Source organism: Phalacrocorax carbo, chromosome 16 (assembly GCF_963921805.1).
Source record: "Phalacrocorax carbo chromosome 16, bPhaCar2.1, whole genome shotgun sequence".
NCBI classification, from domain to species: Eukaryota; Metazoa; Chordata; class Aves; order Suliformes; family Phalacrocoracidae; genus Phalacrocorax; species Phalacrocorax carbo.
The window spans coordinates 11340452-11362497 of NC_087528.1; the positions used below are offsets into that span (position 1 = coordinate 11340452).

Below are 22046 nucleotides of genomic sequence, written 5' to 3' on the forward strand. Positions count from 1 at the left end.
GGCTCTAATCTCAGTAGCAGCGCTAGCCCGAGCTCCTCCGCCCCCAGCAGCGCGGAGGGGAGCCCTCTTTTATTTTTTCCCCTGTTGTTTTTGCAGGTGGGGGGGAAATTCTTAAAACGCTCCCCGCTATTGCCAGGCTGCCTTAATTCATTCTCTGTGCTGAGACTATGGGTGGTTTGGGTTAGCAGGATCGGGCCCAGTCGTCTGGTGGTGTGCGATAACCATCTTCCAACGTGCATTTCTTAGACTCCCCAACCACCTACATAAGCATTGAGGACCTTAATGTGCAAAGTGCTGCTTCGCAGCAGTTCCTGAATTGGGAGAAACTTCCTCAATTATTTTTTTTTAATTTATTTATTTTTCCCCAGGAGCCTCTTTTTTTGCCCCGAGGAGCGCGTGGAGGCACGAGCAGCACAGTACCAGTGGTTGCAATGGGCCAGGCAGGGAGTGGGGGAAGGATAAGGTGGTAATGGTTAAAAGTTGAGGGGTGAAAGCCTTGCAGATCTTGAGCGAGGCAGGATTTTGCCCCTGTGTTTGGCCGTTCTCTCTAAATCCCGACTTTACAGTGGTAGCGAGGGTTTAATTCCTGCCGCTCAACTGCCTCCGAGCGGGGCACGGATCCGGCAGCGCAGAGGTGTCGGCGCGGGCGCAGCCGGGCGCTTGCAAAACTCAACGTGTTGTTTCTGCTGGGTGTCGCAAGGTTCGTTGGCCCCGGGAAGTTTGGGAACGGCCTCGATTCTCCCAACTGAACTTTGGGTGCAAATGACCGTATTTGGGAGCAAAGACCGATTCCTCCAGCACGTTCCCGTGAGCTGCGCTTGGTTGGAACGAGCGTAACCTAAAGGACAGCCGTGTTCTCTGGGGTGGCTTTGCCGAGCAGCTTTCCCCTTGAGATTTTTTTGGGGGAAAAAAATATTGAAAATTGGCTATTAACCTTGCATTGTGCTGTGCTTAAGTGAGTGGTGACTTGTAATGGTGCCCTCGACACGCACGCAGGGCTCAGTGCCCCCGTGGCCCTTCCAGCAGCTCCCCGTGACGTTGCCTTAGCCGCCGTGCAAAGTTTGGAAGAAAATGGCCCCAAAAAAGAAGGGCTGGGCTGCTATAATCAGTCAGCAAGGCCCTTATGTTTGCATGGGATCATTCCTTTAGATCTGAGGAGGGTTGAGTTGTTCAAACAGATGGCAAAGATTATTCGTGTTGCTGGGGTTTCAGCGCGCTGCTCCGTTTCAAGCATGTTGCCCGATATGACGCACGTGACAAGTTCTTCCCAGCACGACGCTGGGGGGGGACGACATTGTCTGCCGTGATCGGGTTTCATGGCCTCACCTGTTGAGCTGCTGAACTTTTCAAAGTTGACCATGCATTGGGGGGGACTTATTTGGATGGTGGATCTGCCTGGCTAATCGCGTTAGCACAGCACCGCGCGGCGTGCCGGGGAGCGTTGCGCTCCGTCTTGGCATGAAAATGATGGGAACGAAAACCCACGGGCTCGACTCTGGGTTTGGGATTTAATTTTTTTTTTTTTTCTTTTCAAGTGGGCCATGGCAAATGTCTGTAACACAAGCCGAGCTTCGGATACCTCAAGGCGCTTCCAGTGAAGGCTTTGTTTTTTAAAGCATCCAGCAAGCCCCGGATGCGGTGGCTGCAAAAACTCTACCCAAACCACCGTTCTTTTGAGCCGTGTTTCCGACCTGGCCTGATCCTGGACTTGTCTTACTATCAGGCCTTACTTGCTAAACTGCTCTGTCTGCTTGAGCCTGGATTTGGTGCTATTAATCCATCCCAAGTAGGAAGCAGTCTAATTTAGTGATCATTCAGTGCGAGCATTCGTGTCTTCTGCTGGTGTGGCCGTGGGTGATCAATGGGTTCAAGGGATAATGGATTGGCCAGGGCCGTGCGGGACGGTTAACATATGGCCTCAAAGAACAACAAATAGCAGGGCACATTATTTCAGCGGCGTAATTAGGGAGTCAGGGGCTATCGGCTGCTACCTGTTGTCACCACGTGGCGTGTGAGGAGGGGCTGGAGGAGAGGCTGCTTCATTGGTTTGTGAAATGACTAAGTGCTGTGCTGGGTCCTGACTTGCTGCTGCTGACTGTACCGGGGCTTGCCCACGCCGGTGCAATTTCACGTCTTTCAGCAGCTTGCTGTGTGTTTCTTAATTAGCTCGCGAGAAATGCCATGTGATTTATTTTATTTTTAAAGGAGCTCAGCCTAGCGGCCGTCACAGGCAGCAGCCGGAAGGCAACTGAGTAAATGGACCTTATCTTGACTGTCTTAATGGAAACGAGGGCTCCCATGGTGAAACGTATTGATTAGCAGCAGGCCCAGAGGGAAGGCGGCGTTAGCTCAGGGCGGGGGGTTACTGGTGGCATAGTGTTGCCATTAGGGAGCTGCTTCTGGACCGGAGGTGGTTGCAAGTTGCTCACAGCTGACTCTGGAAGGGCATCGCCTCTCGCCAAGAAGAGGAAGCCAAGGTCAGGAGCACGGTCCCTCTGTCTTGAGCACCTTTCTGCCTGGGGATGGTGGGTACTGCTCAGACGTGATGTGTAGTAGACCTTGGTTCATTCATAAATGTTACGGGAAGGAGGTGACCTCCTGGTGCCACGTTGGCTTCAAGCGTTCCCATGGTGGTTTTCCTCTTCGTAACGGCCCTGAAGACGGAGGAGGAAAATAGACTCCGTGATGGTGATTTTTGCCCGTGGTGCCCTCGTACCAGGAGGGGCGAGCGCTGCGGAGGGGCCTGTGGGAAGCTGTGGCTGGCGACCTTGGCTGCTGACCTGCATCCCAGCTTTGCGAGCATGTGTGCTCCTACCTCGGGAGTCCTTCAGAGAGGCTGAGAAACTTGGGTGGTTAGGGATTTTGATGCTGGTGGAGATATTAGAGGAAAACAGGTGTACAAGTGCTGCTGGCAGGAGACCTCAAGCTCATTTCAAGTAAAGAAATAATTCACTTTTTAAGACTTCTTCTGCTGAAATAAGTGAGCATTGCAGAGCCCTGTCATGTGGTGGGCAGCAGGGAATGAGAGAACTTTGTTCTGCTAAATGCTTTATACCTGCTTTAACCTCCCCAGAAATGCCCTGGACCTGGCCTGCTTCAAAAATCTATTTTGTTTTCTCCTGTCCCTACAGAAAAGGGATGGAGAAAGAACATCTCTGCTGAGGGATGCTGTGACTTAGCGCTGGCTTCAAGGCAGCCGTGGCACCTTTATGGCAGCAGAGGATCTGACCCTGAGTTTCATTTGCAGCTGGCCTCGGGTGCCGGGCCACACGTGGGTAACCCCGCTCTCAACACGGCTTTGTCCGGCCGCGTCCGGGGGGCTCGGCTCTGCTAGCGCTCGCGGGTGGGAGATGTCCTCCCTCGTAAGGACGGCCCCGTGCCTCCTTGCCATTCTTGTGCTGCTAAAACTCATAAGACCAGAGCTGTAACCTGGCCGGTCGGCTGGGCTAGCACTGCCCGGGACGTCTGCACACCCACCGAGGTGACGGGCTCGCAGCAAGAGCGAGCAGTTGTAACCCCTCCCCTGCGTCGGCAGGGTCTCTCCGTGCCGGTGAGCGCCCCGGCCGCGCAGCGGGCAGCTCCTCCGGAAGAGAGGGACACCTGCGCACGGGCTTTTGTTTTATATGCCGGTGTATAACGTTATAGGTGGGTGCATGTATTTAGTACGTCCCTTGCTGAATGTGAACGCAAAGCCAAACCCTGTGCTGTCGCAGCCGCCGGCCAGCGGCACCGAGTGCGGGTGGGGGGAAAACACCGGTGCGCTTTGAAAAACTGTACTTTTCACGCGGAAAGTTGGCTCTGGCGAGGAGACGAGTCTCCAGCAGCGTGCTGGTGTCCAGGGCTGGCCCAGGACCCCAAACTTCACCGTGTTTAGTGCAGTCCTGAAGCCCTGCCCCGGAGGGGGCTCCAGGATCAGGCCCTCGGCGTGTGTCCATGTGACTGCGAGTACAGAAAATGTTTCCCCAGAAGCCAGAATCCATTACAATTAACTTCGATAAAGCAGCTAGACAAGCCTTATATTAAAGCCCGAGCTTGCAGCCTGTCTTAAGTATCAAATACAAACTTGTCTTAAAACTTGAAAGTCTGCGAAGTACAGGCGAGTGGCGCGAGGAGGCGTAGGGGGTCTTCAGCAAACTGCTGGGTTGGTGAAAGGGTGATTAAACGCGGGAAGAGCAGAATGCACCGGCGTTACGGTGAGGTTCAATTGCATTAGTATTTTTGATTTGGAGCAGGGTCCGTCGGCCTGCAGCGGGCGGCTGAGCCCGGGTGACGCTGCGGCTCGGTGCAGAGATCTTCCCGTCACTAGGGGGAGGATGAAACCCCAGCGTTGTATTAACAAAGTGCTTTGCCGCTTCGTTGAGCTATTAAATGTTTGTTTAAAAACTGGCGAGGCCTGCAGCTTTGGCATGCCTTCAGTTTGTTTTTTGTGTCTTTTTGTCTTTTAAAGGTGTATTAGACTTGGAATGGAAGCAGGAGGTGCTGGAGTAAACAGCAGGTGTGTCCCAGCCCTTCAGTCCCAGCCGTGGCTGCACACGGTCCTCAGATGGTTTATACACGGGACTGGAATTTGGTTGTTAAACGTGAATTGCAGAGGGACCCCGTGGCTTTGCTCTGCCCCGCGTCTCTGCGTGTCGGGGCGAAGGCGGTGCCCGATGCTGAGATGCCGTGCCTCTGTGCTCCGAACCCCCTGCACCCACCTCTGATGCCACGTTTAGTGGCTTGGGCCAGATCGGAGCCGGTCCCCGCAAGCACCGGGCTGTGCCGTCTTCTGCAGGTGGGCTGGGATGGGGGAGGCTCCCGAAGGTCTCGCCCAGGAGCAGCGGGGCCGTGGGCTTCGTGGGTGTCTGTAAACATCCCCGAGCATCTGCTCTGGCTTTACCGTGGCTGGGCTGTGCAAACTGAGCTGCCCAAGAGCCAAACAGCCAGACCATTGCTCCTTCTCGAGGAAGCAAGTCCATCTCCTTCCCTCTTACCCAGCACTGAACTTGTTGCAACTTAACACAAAGCTCGTAGCTTTTTTTTCTTTTTTTATTTCCCTCTCGAGCTGGTCTGGTAGCTAACGAGCCTTGGGCTGTCTGCATGGTGTTTTGAAAAGCAGAAGGAATAGCTAATAGGGGGTGTTGAGCAGCGAACGAAGCCTTGGGAGAAGATATCAGCCTTGCCAAAGCAGAAGTGGAATAGCCGGTTAGAGTTTCAACCTGGGTTAGCTGCAAGCCAAGAGGGGCCGGGAGCTGCTGTCTGCTCCGAAGCCTCTTAATTACAGGTTGGCGCGGCCGGGCCAGGCGGACGCGCGGGAGGAGCTCCCTGCCCCGCGCGCGGGGAGCGGCCCCGGGTCTCGGCACACTCCGACGCCTTGGCCCGCTGCCCTGGCCGCACCGCGGCTGCTGGCTCCCCCCAGAGACGACTTCAAGGTCACACTGCTAAATGCAGTGTAATAATTAATTAAGCTATATATAAACGGCAAGCTCATATGGTCCTAAAGCGGATTAAGAGCCCGGGAGTTTCCTCCCGTCCGCCTTCCTCCCCACAGTCCTCTCCTTCCTCGGTTCCTCCGCAGGTGAGCCCTGCGGTTGTCGCACGCTCAGCCGTCCCAGCAAGGCTTACCAGTTGGGTTAAGGAGCTGCGCGGCTGGGTCTGAGCCCAAAAATTATAGGAACAGAGCAACGCCTGCTCCAGGAGGCTCCCCGGCTCACCCAGTTCTCCCATCAAACCCAGCCTCCTCCTTGCTGGTGCTGGAGGAAAGGACACGTGCAGCATCCCTGCCGTCTTGGTCTATATCAGAGCCTGGTGCTGGGAAAAGCCTGGTGCTGGGAATAGCTGCTGGGGTTTGCCTTCAGCAACAGGCGTTTCAAGACTCCTGTAGCTTCAGGGCTCAGTATAGCAATAGCTGAGCCATGGCATGTTTTTTAACCCCACCTTGGTGCAGGGTTAAAACCTCCACAGAAAGCACGTTTGTGTGGGGTTTGCAGCACGGAGGTAGAAGAATAAGCTGGGCTGGTTTTCCTGGGACAGCTACAGCAACCTAAAGTTTGTGATGAGGCTTGAAACTGGAGCCAAGGAAATACTTGCCTTGTGACTCCTGTGGAGTTAAGATTTGTATGGTATCAAAACTGATGCTTTTTTTTTTTTTAACTGTCTTGCATGTATCAAAACTCACTCACTGCAAACGTCAAAAGTAAAAAAAAAAAAAAAGTAGGGATGAGGTTTAGTTTAAACTCCAGGTTACTTTTAACGTAGCTGCAGAAACACCCCAGGAAAATTTAAAATCATGTCTCTTAGTGAAGCGGAGGTGATGCACGCTATTGGGTGTTGAGGTACTTGGAGAAGGACGGAGCAGCTTTCAGTGCTTCCAGATCTGTCTGGGTTTTGCAGTCAGGGCCCGGGCGTGCCATGAGCCTCAGCAAAGTCTGATCCTGGCTTTGCACAGTGAAATCCTTGGGAAAGCGAACAGGCCCCACGGCCGGCTCCGGGAGGAGTGGCGGAGTGTGTCCGCACTGCCCGCGCTTGCTCCGGCCCCTCTTCTGCTGCTTCCCAGGGCACCTCCTCATGCACGTCCAGTTGACCCAGGGCCACCACCGGGGACCAGGGCTGGCGGGAAGGGGTGCCCGGAGCTGACAGTCTCCGTGCAACAGGTTGCGTTTGGGTAACTTGGGTTTTCCATCTCCAGCTCCCTGGCTCTCCGAGGCGGAGCTGGCTTGTCTCACTTTCCAAGTGCCAGGCTGTATCTACATCCAGGAGATGGAGGCAGAGAGAAAAGGCTTTGTGAGGGCTCACAATGGGGTCCCGAATCAGTTCAGTCCCGATCAGAGGGGGCCAGGCTGTCTCTTTGGGAACCCAAGGGTGTAGAGATCAAAGGTGCGGGTGAGTCAATTACAATTCACATTTGGTTCATCCATATGTTTGGGTATTTGAAAGGCTTCAATGGTAACCCATTTTATATCTCTTATGCCCATTGATTTGTTAATCTGACACTTGGTTTCATCTGAATAACAATAGCTCTCATTCAGACTCCTCAGTGTTCAGGGAAAAGTCATTTCACTTGGGTTGTGCTCCAAGGCCTCAGCAGACCGGCCCACTGTGCTCTTTATGCAGGAGGGCTGGAAGGACTAGAGGATAATTCAGGCCCGCCGCTGGCTCTGGGAGGGAATCGGCACTCGATGGAAGCAGGGTGGGATGCAGAAGGTCGGCGCTGGGTTTGGCCCGTGTGGTTTTGCTCCATGAGGTCCTTCCTGGTTGCCGCCGTAGCTGTGGACCTGCCACTGCAGGGTGCGAAGGGGTGGGCAGGGTTATAAAGAAAGACAACCCAAGTAGTCAGAAGTGGAAAGCAAGCATGGAGAGCCCTCTTAAACACAGCCTGAGCGAGTCTGCTGGGCTAGATCAAATCATTGGTATGGCGATGTGAAGTCTCTAATTACATGAATACCTTTTTAATTAGAAGCAGTGCTTTGCATCTGTTGTACTTGCAGCAGAGCATCTCCACCAGCTGAGCCTGCTCCTTAAAGAGTTCTTGACTGTATTTGGTTGACTGTTTATGACCACGTCATGATCCCATGTAATGACTGGGGTAGGAGGGGAGCCTGCGGACAGACCTGCTCCTTCATGTTTCCCTAATTGGTGCCTGTCTCCCTTCTTTGCTGGGAGTTTCGCTCCTTCCCAAGGCTGGTTTGGTTCCTTCTGCTCTACCCTGAGTCCTGCAGCATCACCGGGGACTCACCTTGGGATGTGGTGGCACCACGAGCCCGTAGCTCAATTGCCTCAATGGACATGCTGCTTCTTTGTCCTGGAAGTTAATTTTCTTTTCTGTCCTTGATGGTTGGTTTGTGTTTTTTTTTTGGGGGGGGGGAGGGGGAGGGATGGTAAAAAGGCTGGGAAGGGACTGGGGATGGTCATACCGGCCTGATTGGAGACGTTGGAGAAAAAAAATATCCCATCCTGGACAAATGCATCTGACTCACTGCCCTGGTCTGTTTACCATGGAGTGATCTTCATTTCCTATGTTACTCCTTTATGACTGTAACTCACAAATCCATTAACAAATGAGTTGAGGTGACAATCCCTTTTGTGTTAAAATGCATTTAAGGATCAGTACTGAGAAGATCACCGGTGTATTAATTTGCCAGGCCTTTTGTTCCAGCGGGTGGCTCATCCCAACGGGGGACGTGCTGACCAGATTGTCACCAGTTTGGATTGTGGTCGGTGCCACCCCTCCCTTGCTTGGAAGGAGACCTTTGGAAATGAATTGGGTGGCTTGGCTTGGAATAAAGTTTAAATTTTAAACTTCAAATTTTAATTTTAAATCCTTGACCCACTCGCTGCGATCCTCAGGGTAATGAGCAGCCAGCTGGCGAGTACGGGACGCGCTCGCTTGGTCGAGCACCTTCCCATGTAGCTGGTTCTCCTGATGAGTTTGTTCTTTGCTGCCGCTGCTGGCCACCGGGAAGGTGACCTGTCCTTTGGACGGCCAGAGGGGGCATCCCCTTATCTTTTAGACAGCTGAGAAGGAACCTCAGTGCCGCACCTGTATGCGGCTGGCTTGGGTGTTGCTGAAGAGGCAGGTGGAGTCATGCAGCTGTGGTTTGGCAGCAGCTTGCCAGCATCGCTTGGCCTGTGTTAGGAACATGCATGCATTATCAAAAAGGGCAGGGGAAAAAAAAAACGTAACTTTCTTTTTTCCATACTGAAAATGGAAAGCTGGCAGCTTTCTGAGCTGTCATTTCAGAGGTGCTGTTCAGGTGATGCTGGATGCCCGTAGGATCCCTTTAGGTGCAGAAGGTGGGCTCCTGGAGATCCTACATGGGATTGTTTTGAAGACCTGTACATGTATATCCGCCTCAAGGCTTGTTTCAAGCCTGCCCTGGCCCTGCCACCCTGAGAGCTCCCTTCCCACATGCTGCAGAGGAGCTAGCAGGCTCTGGCTCATCTGTCACATGGAAGGTGCCCCGAGGGCTCTCAGTGCTCAGAGGAAAGCGCTGCTGGGTGAATAAAGCAGTTTTCCTGCTCCCCTCCCTGCTTTGCTATGCCCACAGCGAGGAAGAGGAGCAGGAGCAGAGTTGTCACACGGCTGTCACTGGCCCTTCTGGGGCTCTTAACCCCACACAGTGGTTTAAGCTCCCCTTTGGCATGTCTTACCCCAAGGGCAGACGGATGGCTGGGGATGCTCCCCCCCACATCGGTTATGAACCAGGGGGTGCGAGCCGATGCCTCACTCCGGGCAGAAAGGGCTCGGGGGCTTGTCGGGAGGCTTTTTCCTCTAATCACGGCTGTAAAGCCTCAGCGCAGGAAGGCTGGGCTTGATTAGGAGAAATGTGTGTCAAGGTGGCAAGCAAAGCCCTCCCTGTGCAAACGCCGGGCCGCTCATGGGGGTGTCTAACAAAGGGCGGCGTTATCAGCGTGACTTGTTACCTGCCTGTGCAGGCACACTGATTAGGGCGTCAATTTCTGTGTTGGGGGAAAACACAAAAGGCCTCTCAGCGGGGCTGTGATTTATGAATGCGGCTACAGGGGAACGTGGTCCTGCCTGCGTGTCACTGGGTTGGTTTTGTTCGGAGGCTGTTGACTTGAAAAACGTTGAGTTTGGGGGTTGGATCTTTGGTTTGTGGGTTGTTTGTTTTTCTTTCTCCCCCGCCCTCTAGCAAAATCAGCGCCGGTGACACGCAGTGGCTTGGCAGTGCCCCAGGGGAGAGGGACAGCATGGGAAGGGGGCTGAAGTTCACCTCCTTGTAGTCCTGTCCTGGGTGGAAACTCGTTAGGTGTTTCTGAGTGTTCAGCCTCGGTGCGCCGGGATCGGGCGCCCGCATCCAGCTGCTTTTGGTGGTTAGAGAGAGGCTGGTGCAGTGGTCACTGGTGCGTGCTTATTTAGCCAACAAGTTGATTTATAAGTATGTGTTATAAAGATCCATGTCCACATGGACCCTACAGACCGCCACCCTGGAGTGGGCCCAGCCAGGGGTTGCTTCTAGTGAAGTTTCTGGGAAACTCTTTCCTATTGCAGCACGGCTACAGAAACGCTGCGGCGGCGCGTGGCTGCCAACGTTCGACCAGGGCATACGTGAAGTGACCATCCCCCTGCATTAGATACACAAGACATGCCCTTTGGGTCCAAACCGAGACATATTGCGCTTGCTGGACTCCCCACCACCAGCATACGGCGTAACGGGTCCCTGGAGAAGGGCCTTGCAGAGCAGGTACTGTGGGGAGGAGGCTGATGGGATAACCTCCCGTGGGCTGCCTGGGTTAGGAATAGCTCGCCGTGTCCTAGCGGGGGGCAGGAGCCCTGGGGCGGCCTGGTGTGACAGGTCGTGGGTAACAGGGTCCAGCCCCACAGCGTATCCCTTCGGGGGAGCTGGGAGGATGCTCTGCTCTGTGTGCAGTGACGGGTGCTTCGGCTCTTGGATGTGTCATGATGCTACTTGGTTTGGGCATCTAATTCTTGAGACACTTGGTGCTTCTGGGACACCAGCTGCAAGCCGTCATGCTGTACGCAGTCTGTGGTGCTGGCTCTGCCCACCTCAATGCCCGCTCCTGCCTCTCCCAAGTCCCACATCCCCACATCTGTGGGGTTTAACTCGATGGAGATTGCTCCCTTTGCTGCAAGGAAGGATTTTACCAAGAACTATAACGAGGAGGGAAGTCTAAAAGACCAGTGAGTAGCAATGCCCGTGGGGTTTTTAACATCTTTGCGAGGAGTGGTGCCATTGCTACAAGTTACGAGAGCAGACTGGTGGGTGTGGGAGCAGTCGGGGGCTGTGCTGGGCTGGTGGGTGCGTTGCTGACGGCTGAGCGCCGCCGGCACTGGCTGGTGCTCCTGCAGCGCTGGCTCTGGCTGAGCCTCCGTGGCAGCGAAGGGGCAAAGAGGGAAGAGCCTCGGGAGGAGGCTGCGGCGCGAGCGGTGGGCACCAGGGCCGCTTGGTCGTGGCCGAGCTGCTGCTGCACGGCAAAAGAGCTGACGGCAAGTGGTGGGAGTTACGGGAACAACCCGGTTGCTCTCCTGCTGGAGCTAAGCCAGACCCCTGAGAGCGGGGTCTCTGGGTTTGGTTGAACCCAAGTGACAGCCATGTTGGCCCCGTGTCCTCTGCTCCAGGGGATGCTTCTGTCACCTGTGTGTTTTGGATCTCCCACCAGCTATGCCTTCTTATCTGCTTTTAAACCTCTTTCAAGCTGGGCTTCCTTTGCTAATGCCTACTCTGAGCTAGCAAAAGCCTTGCAACAGCCACATTTTTGATTTTGCTTTTTCTATTTCTTTCCACAGTTTAGCTGATAAAGCTAGACTTTGACTCTTCCTTTGCCTTTGTTTTGGATGGGGACATCTATGCTTGCAGCCGCTGAGCTAGTCCGGGCTCAGCTGATACTCGTTCCAGCTTCCCGCTAAGGACAGGATCAATGCTACTCAACTAAAGCTGAGTTCAAGAAGTAACATGCCTGGTACAAGGATGTGTTAAACCCGCAGTCTCTGCAAGAGGCTCTGAGAGCAGAGCTTCATCTTGCAATGAATCCATAAGTGGATCTACCAAATCTTTGTATAGCAGGAGCTTAGTACACATAATGTTAACTCGTGGCTATAAATTTTTGAGGGAAGAGAAATGTCTGGTCCTTCTTGTTGAGACAGAGTAAGAGGCAGTCCAGAGAATTTATTTTTCCCCAGGAGTGAGTTGTGAGCACTGAAATCTCTGCAGATGCCTAAAATTTTTCCTCTTTCCTCCCTTTCAGGCTGTTCTCTGCTTAATTTAGAGAGGAAAATGTTTCTACTGCTTTGCAATAAACTCTTGGACACCGTGAAAGTAATCTTAGCTTGTCCCAGACCTGCACCAAGTGTAGCTGCTGACTTAGATCCATGCCAGGGTGAGCAGAGCTGAGCTGCCGGCTGCTGGTGGAGGTGGTGAGGACTAATACTGGCGGCCCTCAGGTGCCAGAAGAGAGGGAAGGAGATTACGCTAGCGCAGCTGCAGGGATAAATTCCAGTTAAACACTCCAGCGGGGTGTGCTAAGAGGCGACACGGCACAGAAGTAAGATACACAGCTTGGCGGAGGCAGTTGGCCCTGCGATCTGCTGGAAAATAGTCTTTAGTCCCAGTTTGCCAGTTAGCTCAGTCATGTTTCCTGCTGGGTTTAGGGATTTTTTTCCCCCCCCTTAAATCATGAGTTTCACAGAACTGCCCCCTCCCTGCTTTTCTTTTAAACAAAACCAGTCTTTTTTTTTTCCCTTTTTTGGGGGGAAATGGAGACAGATTAGAGTAATCTCACATGACTTGACCGGTGGGCAGTGAAGTCCGGTGATGCTGGGCGGTATTCTAAAGAACTCACCCATAAACAGCAATTAGCTTTTAATCGGAGCGCTGCTCCTGGCCCCCGCGCCTGCCAGGAACAGCAACGTGTGCTCTTTGTCGGCCGGAGCAGCGCCGGGGGGACCCGCAGCAATGAAAGGGAGCCGGGGGTGACCGGGAGGAATAAGATGCTCATTTCAGCCCCACCCCCTTACTGCACTCAAAAGCTCTTATTTTCAGAGCAAAGCACTATTGAAGCATCGGGACAATGGAGACCAAATCCTTCTGGGGGAGGGGAGGCGCTGGCAATTGCATCTTTTGTTGCTTTTACTTCTTTACTTGCCTACGGCCTCCCCCGTCCCACCCCTCCAAGAAATCCACTAGATGCTCGCTAGATGATAATGCAGTCACTTTCTTGGGGCCTTGCTAATAGGATTATAATTATTACTGGAGATGAACTGGAGTGAATAGAATATTTACCACTTCATCTCAAATTATTGTAAATCCCTCCAAAGCAGCCCTTTGATATGTAAAGTGCTGCCCCTCTCCCCCCACTGAAGATAATTATTTAGTGGACGTTCAGAGCTTTTAAGTATGATGGGGGACAGAAAGAGGCTTCGGTGTTTACATAAAGAGGAGGGCCTATATAATGAACTGGAAGAGCTGATGAATATCTTGCCTGGCTGCAGCAAAGAAGGAGGGAAGGTTCTTGCTGAGCTTGTTGTAACATCTTGGGCTGTTGTTGGGGGAAGAGGGAAGGAAATAATTGGAACTTGGCCCTTCCTAGTCCAAGGAAAGCCCCACACCTCTGCAGCCCATGATCAGGCAGTGCCTGAGTCCGCTTGGTGACAGCGGCAACGGTTTGGGTTTGTTCTTCAGGGCTGGAGGAATTTCTGTTTGAGTGACAAAGTAGGCTGGGAGACCTCAGCCTGGCAAAGAGATGTCCTGGGGGGAAGATACAGTACTCTGCAAAGTCAGAGCTGAGCTGGAGATAGAGGGAAGGATGGATTGGTGTCGTGGTGCAAGGTCTGGGGCTACGTCACGAGGCCAGGAGCTGGTGCGCAACGTGAGGACCCAGGGTGAGCTGTGCCCATGGAGAGTCTGCGTGGGTTCAGGAGGAACCTGGACAGGGTGTTGGAGGAGAGATCGATTAAGGGTTATTAGGCAGACAAACTGCATCAGGCCCAGGAAGGTCCCTGAGCTGAGTTTGGGTGGAGGCTGGAAGAGCAGTGCGGGGCAAGGGGTGCTGCTTGCCCTGTTCTTGCTCAGCCCTAGTCCTCCTATGGCCAGGGTTGGAGATCCCTGGGCTGGAGGGGCTTTGGCCCGAAGGAGAGGGCTGTACCCCATGGGCGCATCCATGTGAGCATCCACAAGCAGGGTACGTTTCCCCCAAGCTTTCAGGTTGGTCCCATCCCCTTGAGCCTTTCCTCCCAGAGGCTGCCAGCATGGAGCATCAGCTCTAGGGCGGGAAGGGGGATTGCTCCAGCCAGTGGCCTCGGAGACCACCTTTGTGCCTTTGCGCCCATCACCAAGGACAGGCGTGCCCCAGGAGTGACAGCCGCGTCGCCCATCGGCCTCCAAGGAGTCTCTGTTGTGCTCTCGGGTGAAACCACAAACCACAAACCATCAGGTGTTTCTGCTGCCGTAAGTCGTTCCTCCCCTTTAGGCCGCAGCGATACAGTGCACCATGTATGGCACTCGGTTATACGAGGCAGCAGCCCTGCGAGGGATAACATGTCATTATCTTGGTTATGAGTCTGTGCTTCTAATTAAGCCGCTTAAACCTGTGAGACAGGGGAGGCGTTTGGGAGGGAGCTGGGTTTTGGCTGGCACAGGGCAGGGGGTCGCCTTTGCGGCAGAGGATGGTTCGGCTCATCGCACCGACGGCCGTTCCCAGAAGCACAAACCCTTCAGGTTTTGTGCATGGATCAGGCCCTGCTTTGTCCGGGTCGGGTGCTCAGGTGCTGCTGCAAACCGCCTGCTCTGTGGCTGTGGCCGGGCAAAGCGCCCCGCGTCCTTCGCTTGCAGCGTAGGGAGGGTCAAACCTCCGCGGTGGCTCCTAGGTCTGATCTGAATGCAGTGACTTTGGGGGAGGTGGAAGAAGCCTTTTATTAAAAAAAAAACAAAAAACCCCAACCCCTTGTGATTGAAGCAGCGTGTTGTCCCCTCCTCGAGGGGGATTTGCCAGGGCTCTTTGGCGTGCCTCAGTTCTGCCTGCATGGAGTAGGGGCCAAAGGACCATCTGCCGATGCCCCACGTCTCCCCGCTCCCCCCAGCCTTTGATGGGATTTTTTTTATCCACATCAAAGAAATTTAGATCAGACTCCCTGGCCGGGCCAGAGCCTGTTCCTGTGGGGTATGTGGTGATGCCACCCATGGCCACCGGCTCTTTGGCCCCATCGAAGCCCCAGAGAAGCTTCATGATGAGGAGCCTTTGCACGTTGTTCCCCTCCCTCCCTCCAAACTCCACAACGGGTGAAGGGCACCTGGCAGATTTGGGGCAAGAAGAGTGAGAAAAACATTACTTTCAGGCCCACATATTTTTTCCCCCCTTTCCCTCCTCCTTTACTTTACTCCTTCCTCATCCCCAAAGTTCATTAATTCCCATCATCTGGTTTGTGTAAACGTCGTGGCGAGTGTTTGACGGAGCTGGATAGGGTTACACCCGTTTCAAAAAGGCCGAGGCTGGTTCCCAGCCGTTCCCTTTTATTGTTGTATAATTTGCCAACCCAAACAACGGGCTCCCGCTTGAGACAAAGGCACACATGTTGCCCTTACTGCTGGTCATAAAAGAGGAGAGGCTGCCTGCTACTGTAAGGGCCTTGGTGCAACGGCAGCCCGAGCTGGGGGAAGTTTTGGTAAGAAAAATGTGATGTACCAAATAATAAACCAGCAAGTGCTCCCCCCTCCAAAGAGGAATTTGCTGTTGCCTCTTCTCTCTCTGTTTCTTCCTCTTCCTCCTCCATCTTCCTCCTTCCCCCTGTCTGGAGCTGCTGCCACCAGAAAGCAGGGTCAAAGCCAAGGGGGTAATTTTGAAGCCAGTTGACCTTGGTGCTGGTGGCGGGCTCCGTGATGTAATCAAAACGCTTTATTACTTTAACAGCCTTTCCCTGAGCTTGTCAGGTTCTTCTTTTCAAGGAGTATTTCTGGGATTTGATGATTTTTGTGATCAGTCCTACGGGGATCACAGGCGGGGTCGGGATGGGTCCAGTGTGGTGGCTTTGGGAGCTGAGCTGGTGATGCTCTGTTTTCTTTGCTTCCCAGAGCATTGCAGAGTTCTTGTTCGTTCTCGCATGCGTGAGACTGCAAGCGTGTGGTTTCAATCTAACCCTTGGCTGCTCTGATCACCACCGTACTTTTTTCCTGTTTTCTGACAGCAAGATGCTGTCTCAGAGACTGGGAACAACCGGGTATCGCCTTGGCAGAGCAGGTGGGCTGGAAGGCAAAGCTGCCAGCAATGGAAATGCCACCCCCTTCCTTCCCTGAGTGTCTACAGCTCTTTTTCAAGATAATAGTTTAGGTCACTTGGCCTAAATCTAACTATTGGGGTGGCAGAGGAGAGGAAGAGGCAGAAAAGCAGGGGGATTTAGAATGAGAATGGGCTGTGCAGGGCAGGAACGGCAGTAAAGCCCTCCTCAAAAGTGAGTTTGAGTTAAGGCAGTGGACGGACGGACTGTGGTTTGAAATAAGCCCTTTGGCTTTGGTGGGGTCCTAAAGGGAGCAAAACTGAGTGGGACCATGCTGGGACAGGGACAGGGGACCAAACCGCCCCTGGGGATGGGGCAGGACAGGAAAGGATGCAGCAGGCTGGAGTGCATCGATGTGGGAGGGGACGAGGCTTCAAGGTGCCTCATCTTCTGCATAGGTTTCCTTTAAATCTTTTCCGAGCTGGTGACAGCAGGCTTATTTGCTTTCCAACCTGCAAATTAGAAACACAGCAGAAATCATAACAAATTCATCCCATGCACCAAGCTGTACCATGTTCCAGGCCGTGCTGCCTGGCCTTGTTGTCACCTCGGGTTTTCAAACTCCCTGTCACAACCTTGGAGGCTAAAAATCTGTCTCCTCCCAGGATGGGAGAAGAGATTTTGTGTCTACTTTTTTTCCATTTCTGTTCACCTTCTCACCGTAAGCTTTCAATCTCTGTGGTTTCTTAGCCTTTTGGGAGGATTTGGGGGCGTTTTTCTCAGAAACAGTCAGGTTGCCAAAATTTGGTTTTCTGGAAAGAAATAACTTTTTGTCTTCTTGAAACACCAGTCAGGAATTTGAGTAGAAACTGTCCAGAAATAGGTTGGATGCTCTGCTTGTGCCCTGCCGGGCGGCAAAGCAAATACTTCTGGATTACAGGCCTGAACTCTGCATGAATGTGGCTGATGTCCAAAATAGTTTAACTTGCTTTTCCTCCCCTTTCCCCTGTTTTCCTTGCTTCGAAGGAACAGCTGTGGGGGGAGAGCCTAGAAATTCTGCACCAAAGGTGATTTGTGCTGTATTTGCCGGCAGAGCTGCCGTGGGGACTGCTGCAAACGCTGCCTGGTCTGCGTCTCCGCTGCATCCCGATACTACAGCATTTTATTCTGATGATAACAGTGCTTCTCTTGCTTTTACAATGCCCTATACCCAGCTGTCCATCCCCTCTAGGAGAGTTTTGTCATCCTTGCAGAGGGAAACTGAGGCAGCTCAGAGGACTGAGGGGGGTGGTCTGGAGCGGGGAGGTTTGAGACTGGAGGGTGCCGACGCTGCAGCACGGGGCACCCCACTTTTAACACTTACCAGTGGGACCTGAGCTCTCAAGCGTGCTGGGTTGAGGGGAACATCTCCAAAAGCGATGCTGGGTGGCTCTGGGTGCTGGGTAGGAATATATCCGGCACGGATCCCTCCTCAGGAAGGAAAACTCATCATCCACTCGGCTCCGGGGCTCGCGCTGGGCAGCAGGAGCACCTGAGCGCGCCGGGACGCGGCTGGGCAGCCTGACGGTGACCTCCGGGGAGGGGGGGTGTCTCTGCAGCCCTCGGCGCTGAGCCCCACCGCGAGGCTTCGGGCTCCAGCGGACCCCGGAGAGGTTTATCCCAGCAGGTGTTTGCGAGTGGCAGGAGGTGCGTGGGGGGCACCAACAGCCGTCCCCGGGGATAAAGTGAGTCAGGACGGCCGTGCCCTGCCCTGCGCGCCCGTCTGTCCTACCTGTGGCAAATAACACTGCAACAGGTTGCAGGGGTCCCCTCAACCCCCCGGCCCGCGGCCCCTCGCCGTTCCTCCTCGAGAAGTGGCAGCAGATTAGCCCGGAGCCCCTCGGCGCAGACAAAAGCTGCCACAAAGGGCATTAGGCTTCAGGATTGGATTACCGTGTGGCCACCTGTCATCCCCACTTTGTAAATTTATCTCGCCCTGGGTCCGGTTTTCGCATTGGAGAAGTTTGCACTTTAAAAAAAAAAATATAAGCTCCCCCCCCCCGCCCCCGAGATCCTCTCCAGGCAGCAGCCTGGTGGCGTTTGTTTTAGCATCCCTCCTTATTCCAGGCTTCAGAGCTTCGTGGGGCTGGGGATTAGGCTGTTTGAATAAAGAGAGCCTTTATTACATTAGTCTAAGTGGTTAATAGGTAAAGTAGGCCAATCCATCTTTAGACTAAGCCTATCACTTCTCCTATGAAGGGTGCAGGCTTCACTGAGGAAATATTCATTAAAGGAAAAGCTTTTCCTCTGTCCCTCTTGACATGTTAATAGCTCAGGGTTAGGGGCTCTGCTCTCTGCCTGCAGAAAATTCATAGCTGGGCTCATGCAGCAGCTCCCTCCTCTCGCTGGGACCCCTGATGCTGCCGGCAGCTCTGCCAAAGTCAGCAGAGAGGCGTTGAGCCCTGCCAGCGCTTTGCCAGCTGGATTCAGTGGGGAATGAGGGATGCCGAGAGTCTGCTGGCGCTCCTCGTCCGCGCATTCCTCTTCCATGCTCGGAAAGTAGGTGCATCGTCCCTTCCCAAGCAGGGATGTAGGGAGGGGATTCAAATGATGGGTGAAGGCAGTGCTTCAGCGCTGGGACTCTCTGCTGTGGGATGTTCCCAAGGCCAAAAGAATTCATGGGTTTGAAAGGATGAGGCAGTTCATAGTCACTATGGAATGGGGTGATTTGGATGCAGATGCTAGCTCCAGAGGTGTTTGAACTCCAGGTTGCCAGAAGGCAGGAGGATAACAAGGCAGGAGGGACTGCTTGCCAAGCTTTTCATACTGTCTTTATTTTCCACTACAGTATCCGCTACAGCCCACAGTGGTGCCTCCATCCAGCCCTGTCCTGACTGGTGCAGCAGCTTTTGTCCAAGGGCTCAGCTTAGCTCTGTTTCCCACAGCCTGACTCCCTTTGTCATCTCCTTTCCTCTCCCATATGGACAAAGGCAGCAGCTGCACCTCTGCCGTTCTTATCCTGCACCACGCAGCACTGGCAGAAGCTGCCCAGGTCTCTAACGTGCCTGTGAAGCTTCTGTGGAAATAGAGGCCTCCACAGCTGTCACGAGCTGCCCCAGGGCTGAACTGAGCACGCACTATTGAGCTGAACATGGGTTTCTGCTGTTACTTTTGCCCAGAGGGGTTGCATCCCAGAGTACTGGGTACAGTTAGGCCACACCTGGAGTCCTGTGTCCAGTTCTGGTCCCCACTATACAAAAAGGATGTGGCCAGGCTGGAAGGGGCCCAGAGAAGGGCCACCAAGATGATCCAAGGACTGGGAAGCTGCCGTACGAGGACGGGCTGGGAGAGCTGGGTTTGTTCAGCCTTGAGAAAAGGAGGCTCAGAGGGGATCTCATCACCACGTACCAGTGCTTAAGGGGCAGCTACAGAGAAGATGGAGACTCCCTTTTTACACGGAGTCCCATGGAGAGGACACGGGGGATGGACACAAGTTGCTCTTGGGGAGATTCCGGTTGGACACAAGGGACATTTTTCACAGTGAGGACAGTCACCACTGGAATAATCTCCCCAGGGAAGGGGTTGCCTCGGCCACATTGGGCACCGTCAAGAGTCGTCTGGACAGGGTGCTGGGCCACCTTGTCTAGGCTGTGCTCTGCCTAGAAAGGTTGGGCTAGACGATCCCTGAGGTCCCTTCCCACCTGGGATTCTGGGATCCTTCCAGGGCACAGTGGCCACAGCTCTTCTGACCTCTATCACTCCTCTTTCCCCTCCTTCTGCAATGGCTGTGGTCTAGTGCAGCCCTTGCTGTCCTGGAGCCTCGGGAGCAGATGTATTCAGAGCTGGAGTCTGGCCCTACTTCCACTAACATGTACGTGGGGTGTGGTGTGTTGGAGCTGCAGTGCCGTACGTGGGCCAAGTTGCCCTTCTCCAGTTGCGGTTTGAATGGGAATGAACGCTTCTTGGTGACTTTTCCACCGGTGTGAGTTCAGACCAGCTAACTCGCCCGTTCCTCCTGTCCCTGAGGCTCTGTTGTCTCTGGCTGCCAGCATGATGATTGATGCCTCTATGGGAGATAGTGGCAACCGTGGGAAGGCTCCTCACAACGGACAGACCCGTGCAATAAAACTGCTTTCCTGATGTGCATCTGCTGGATGCGACCCAGCAGATGTGATGCTGTCAGACGTTCTAACCACATCCATGGGCCACAATATTTGGCTTCGCTTGCTGCTGTCTAGCTTTTATGCAGCTGCTTTTCAAACAAGGCAGTGTCTGAGACAATCTTGAGGAACTTAGTTCTGGGCTATGCCTGGCACCTGTCTGGGTACAACGAAGGAAGAGAGTGTTGGAGCTAGGGCTGAAGGCTGGTTGTGGTGGATTCAGTTGTTGTTCTTGGGTTGAAGGATCCACTTCTATCTCTGCTCATTTTAGCCTGTGCTGCCCAGGCCTGACAGCAGTAGCAGCATCGATGATGTGCCTTGTCTTGCTTCTCTTGCTGTGACGGGTCACCAGAGAGATGTTCTGCAAATGCCAAGGATTCAGGTCCTCTCCAGAAAATCAGTTTGGGGGGGGTCTAGACCTGCACAGAACTGAGTGCTCTCAGCTCTGTTGGAAACAAGACATGTTGGCTGTCCTCAGCCACAAATCAAGAGTGTGGGTTTGTTCAGTTGCTGACTGGTCTGCAAAGTGACTGACACTGGGCCAGTGGATGCCTCTTAGATAAGGAGTTGCTCCTTGCTGTCTTCCACTTCTGCGGCGAACTCTGTGTTTGTTGAAACACTAATTAAGAGCCTGTGTTTCCCAACCAGATCAACTGATTCAGCACCTCCACCCTCAGCAATTTCCTCCTGTTTCAGAGCCCAGCCCTACCCAATGCCTCTCTTGTGCAAAGAGGGGAAAAAGAAGCCTTGCATCATTCCCAGGAGACTGATAAATACTGACTGTGGTACTCCTGGAGGAGAAGTTGGTCTCAAGGTACAGCAAGCAATCTGATGGGCCTGACCTGGAGCCAAAGGGCTTCAGTGCAGCGCGGCCGTCCTAAGCACGTCTTGGGAAGCAGTCTCCTTTCTAGGCTGGTCCCAGGCCATTAAGGACTTCATGGGTTGAAACCAACCTCTTAAATCAAGCTGGAAAGCGATTGGTGGCCAGCGCAGGATGTAGAACTCAGATTTAATGTGGCTGTAAAAAGAGACACCACTTAATGAGCGGACTGTCGAAACCCACATCAGTGCACGATAGATTTAAGAGTTGCTCTCTGAGTGTTATTGACTGGCTCTGTTCTGCGATGGCGTTATGGGTTTGCAGAGTTGGCCAGAAAGGCGAAGGATTAGTCAGAGCTTTATTTTGGTTGCTATTTTTGGGCACACACTGGCTCCTGACTTCTAGAAGCTCTCGCCTCGCAGGTGGCTGGTAGACCAGTGTGATTTTTATCTGCATGTGAAGCTCCACTTGCATGGCCTTGAAACCACAGCCCTAGGGGTTGCCACCACCCTTGGGCATGGCTGGAGGTTTCCTCAAGCTGATATCCCCTTCCTCCACAGTCTATCTTGCCCATCACCACTTCTCCCAGTGACCTGTGCAGGTCTGGTATGGGGAGCATCTCCCACCGTGGGTCTACAGAGAAGGGTGCCTCCGGTGCAGAGGTGCAGTCAGTGGGTGCCCCTTGCCAGTAAACACATTGCATGAAGTTAATACCAGAAGCTGAAGAAGTAAAATACCAGGTACAATGTGAGCTAAAGAGTGGTTGCATAAAATAGCTACTGACCAACTTTCATAGGCATGTGATGATCTTTGATTCAATCACATCTCTTATTCCTGGTTTTCATATTATTTGGCCTCAGAACAGATAGGTCAATTTTTTTTCAATTTACTTCCGTCATTTCTGCAAGCTCTCTAGTTTTTCCCCACATGGTTAATTAGAAATAGCCAGGGAATAAGGTAAACTTGCTGAAGGGTTTAGGTTTCAAGGGTGTTTTGTGAGGGTATGTCCTGCCCGTGAGCTGAGGTTGCATTCTCCGTGGTCGTACCCTGGATCCTGACCTGCTGTAGCCTGCATGGCGGTGAGGGGGAGAGGTTGTCCTCGCTGGGTGCTGCACTGGGATGGCTGAAGATGCCACCAGCAGCCCTTGATGCTCCTTCTAGTGCGTGTTAGGGAACAAGTCTGCACGGTGATAGGGAATAGTAAAGCAATGGGTGAAGCTGGGTACAAAAGGACCCCTGCGGTTGCATGAGGTCCTGCTGTTGACAAGCCAGGGACAAACTGCACCTTTTTGCCTGCAGTTTTGTGTTTGGGATGCTAAGGGAAAGCAAGGTAGACGTGCTCCAGTGAGCTGCTTTTCCACTATGCCATTCCTCTTCTTCCCCTGGGGAAAACAAGCTCTGGACTGGGGCTGAGGGCTCG

The 22046-nt window shown here is 53.4% G+C and overlaps 1 protein-coding gene across 1 annotated transcript in view; it reads left to right on the forward strand.

The window, feature by feature from the left end:
• Nucleotides 1–22046, forward strand: part of HS3ST3B1 (heparan sulfate-glucosamine 3-sulfotransferase 3B1) — a 30811-nt gene that overhangs the window by 4071 nt on the left and 4694 nt on the right. The gene's annotated exons all lie outside the window — the stretch shown is intronic.